Source organism: Rutidosis leptorrhynchoides, chromosome 9, assembly GCF_046630445.1.
Source record: "Rutidosis leptorrhynchoides isolate AG116_Rl617_1_P2 chromosome 9, CSIRO_AGI_Rlap_v1, whole genome shotgun sequence".
Lineage (NCBI taxonomy): Eukaryota > Viridiplantae > Streptophyta > Magnoliopsida > Asterales > Asteraceae > Rutidosis > Rutidosis leptorrhynchoides.
In genome coordinates, this window is record NC_092341.1 from 328,848,722 (window position 1) to 328,853,548 (window position 4,827).

A 4,827-nucleotide genomic window follows, 5' to 3' on the forward strand; every position below is an offset into this window, starting at 1 on the left:
GAAAACAAAAGGATGGAACTCCATAATATAAAGGAAATGAAGAGGGTGGATTTATAGTGAAATACCAGACAAAGCAATCGAGACAGATGATCGCAATTAATTATAGAGATCATAATTTCCTTATTCGCCGAAGAATCAAATCTTTTAGATTTCGAAGATTTTCTTTGAATCCCTTGAATTCCGGAATTCAACCAAGACAACGTCAAAAGTTAAGACGCACCTTATTTTCTAAATTCAACCCTGACTACGTCAAAAGCTAAGGCGAATCTCTATTCAAATCTTTTGCGATAGCTTCTCTCATACGCTCTGAGTAATTTAATTATTCTATTCAAATACTTAGCGGAGATAAAACTCTATTTATCAACTCATATTCGTCATGAAAACATCTTTATTGTTAGACATGACCACCTCACTCAAATTTCGGGACGAAATTTCTTTAACGGGTAGGTACTGTGACGATCCAGAAATTTCCGACCAAATTTAAACTTAAATCTAATATGATTTCGACAAGATAAGCAAAGTCTGTAATGTTGAGTTCCAAAATTTTGAAACAGTTTACACGGATTCATTTAACCTTTGACAATTCCCGACGATTCGAACAATTGTGTGTAATTGAATATGTAAATACAAATGAAAGTATACATATAATAATAAATAGAAATAATAAAATAATTAAGTTGTAATTAAAAAATATTTGTATATAAATATATGAATTCTATATATAATTATAAGTATATTGTAATACATGTTAAATTATATAAAAATTTAATACTCAAAATAAGTTATTATATAATATATAGTTATATCACATAACCAATAATATTTAATACTATTATATTAAATTTAATTATAAAATAGTGTTATAATAATATCATTATTAATATCAATAATAGTGTTATTAATATTATTATTTAAAATATATAATCTATAGATACGAATTTGATATATGTAAAATTATTGTAGTATTATTATTACTAATATTATTATTATCATTAATAATACTATTATTATTATAATTGGTATTATTATTATTATTATTATTATTATTATTATTATTATTATTATTATTATTATTATTATTATTATTATTATTATTATTATTATTAATATTACATTCAGTAATATTAAAATTATTATTTGTATTTTTAATATATATAAAGATGAAATTCGATATATATAATTTGTTATATTTAGTATTATTGTTATTATTATTAATACTATTATCATTTCTATTATTATCTTTATTAACTGAAATTATTAATCCTTTATACATTTATATTATTATTAGTATTATTAATTATTATTATCAATTATTATTATTATTATTATTAATACATTTATTATTAATATTTATTAAATATAAATTAAAAACAAAGAACTACAGAATCAGTTTCACATTCCTTTCAACCTTTATTTAAATTTTGTTTTTGTCTCCAAAGTGCTGGTTATCCCTACAGTGAATCGTACAAAACTGATGAGATTTAGATATCTGTTTATTATTTTTTTCTTTTTGATCGAATTAATCAAATTCCAATTCTGTTACGAGTCCAAATCAAGCTGTAATATAAACAACTAAGTTACTGCATCAAATATTCGAGCATTCTCTTTATAAACAGCAAATCACTTATGCAATTGAGGAATTAAAAAGAGATTTTAATAGAAACCAAAACAAATACTCTGTACGTGTTAAATATTTCCAAAAGCTCCAATTCGAATTAAATCCCAAAATGTATAAATGTAGTTCTGTTAGAAATTCCATTTTAAAACTATCCTCAAAATTTCAATCTTCAATTCTTCCTAACGAATTTGAATTTCAAAGTCAAAGTTGTTTTAAAAAAAGTCAACAATTGTTCTTGGGACAAATTTGCGTTCGTGATTTTGTTTCTGATCAAATTGATGATTCAAAAAGTTTCGTGGAGTGATTTACAAACCTTTTCATGTTGAAACCCTAAGCTAAAACGTCCAAAAATTTGAAATTGGTCATGAGAGTCATTGTGTTCTTCGAATGGCTGTACAACCTATATTTTTCTTTATCTGTTTTTTTTATTATTAACTCCATTACCCAATCAGTTGTTTTCAGTTTAATCATAAAGCCTAAATTAAGATTAGTAATTCATTGGTGGACTTGGATTCACCCCTGGTCGAATTCAAGTTTGAGAGGAAGAAGATGAAAAGGGAACAGAAAGATATACGAGTTATTTTTTATAAAAAGTTAGTTTAGAACAGAAAAACAGAAAACGGTTCCATGGTTAAGGAGGGTTACGGGTTAGCGAGTGGTGTCGGGTTCGATCCCGGCTTAGTGCAATTCTTTTTAAAATGGCCTTATAAAGGTAGTCTTTATTTTTTTTAAAATCACCATTATTATTATTATTATTATTATTATTATTATTATTATTATTATTATTATTATTATTATTATTATTATTATTATTATTATTATTATTATTATTATTACTATTATTAATGTTATTGTTATTGATATTGTTATTGTTATTATTATTAGTATTATAACTATTATTATTATTATTATTACTTTACTAATATAAATATTATACTTATGATTACTATTATTTTTAATCACTTTCATTATTATTATTATTATTATTATTATTATCGTTATTAACATATAACATTTTTATCAATTTATTATTAATATTATCATTAAAAGTATTATCATTTTTATTATTATCATTACTATTAATATTGTTAGTATTATTATAATTATTATTTTTAACAAACAGGTGTTACCTATATAAAAATATATTACAAGTCAATTAATATTACATACTAATATTTTTTTTAATATATTACCATTTATATTGATAAAACTTTAATTAAATTATATATCATATATTTATTAAAAGTATAATTATATTTAAAGATATTAATTTTAATAAATTATAAAATATAAGTAAACTTAATGATTAAATGGGATATGTGTTAATATATATGAAATTGATATAGGTTCGTGAATCCGAGGCCAACCCTACACTTGATAAATGACATCATATGTATTTTTACTACAAAATACAGTATGGTGAGTTTCATTTGCTCCCTTTTTAAATGCTTTTGCAATATATATTTTTGGGACTGAGAATACATGGGCTATTTTTATAAATGTTTTACGAAATAGAGACAAGTGATTAAAAATGATATTCTGCGGATTGATGTGCTAGGTAATTTAGTTATATGTTATAAGAGCATATAAGCGCGAATTCTAAAGATAGATCTATCGGGCTTAACACCCCCATCCTGTAGGCTGCACTAGACATAAGAGCTAGTGGGCGGACGTTTAGTACTTCGAGGATTGTTTATACACTTGCGAGTGTACGTATCCCATCTTTGCGAAGATGACTTATTATATTATTGTTAATGTTGGTTACTGAGGCCTCAACATAAGCAGAACGGTTTTATACACTTGCGAGTGTACATATATTTATAAACGGAAATCTTGTGGTCTATTAATATATTGAAATGATTGTTATGATAAACTTATGAACTCACCAACCTTTTGGTTGACACTTTAAAGCATGTTTATTCTCAGGCATGAAAGAAATCTTTCGCTGTGCATTTGCTCATTTTAGAGATATTACTTGGAGTCATTCATGACATATTTCAAAAGACGTTGCATTCGAGTCGTTGAGTTCATCAAGATTATTATTAAGTCAATTATAGTTGAATATATTATGAAATGGTATGCATGCCGTCAACTTTCGATGTGAAGAAAGTTTGTCTTTTAAAAACGAATGCAATGTTTGTAAAATGTATCATATAAATGTCAAGTACCTCGCGATGTAATCAACTATTGTGAATCGTTTATAATGGATATGAACGGGTCATTTCAGTACATGCTAGGTGTCTAATCCAGTCCTACAAATTGTGCAGTAGTAAATACATTAATGGACAGAGGGGTACTCAGCCTCCTCAAAATGCCCAATTTCAATGAAATACTAGTAGCTCATATTTAATTATTTTAACTAAGATTCCCACCATTATTCATCCAACCCATTTGTTTGGGTTATCTATCTTCCAAACCTGAATATGGAGTAATTTTAACTAAAACATATCGTACAAGTTTACTTAACAATTATTTAGATGGCTATATCAGTTTTCATACTACAAATTTTATAGTAGTATTTTTTGTTATTTAATAGTTCGTAAAGTAGTTATCTATATCTATATATGTATCAAACAAATAAAATAGGTTATATATAAAAAGTTAGGCTTTTTAGCTTATTTGATTTATCTCTTTTAATTATCAAGTAATCATTCTTTATTGACAAATTCTAACTCCGCCCCTAAAATTGTGCATTTGTACGCATTATTGAATACAGTCTAACTTAAATATCAATCAAGCTAAAAGACATTAATTCTGTATGAATACATGATTAATAATTGCAAATCATATGTGGAGAGCAAATTGTCAAACATTTGACAAAACTAAAGTGTCCTAGTTTTGGTCTTCAACTTTGACAATGCTGTTCCGCATATTACTGTCAGTACTGTATACGGAGTATTTTTTAAGGTCCTTCGACTATTATCTGATTCTGTAACTAGTCCCTCAACGATTATGTTTTTCCTATGTTATACTCCGTTATAAATAATCTACTCCGTATTGCACAACGATATTAAGATAACTCTACAACTGAAAGTTGCTAGTTCATAAAAAAAATGAAACTCGTTATGTAACACTTTAGGCGAACTTAATATTGATTGTGAACTTCAATCATCTTTCGTTAATGTAAATTTTTAAAGTTACTAGCTCATACAACATGTTATAAGAATAAAAATTGTAAAAATTGATTAGATACCATGAAAATTTAGTTG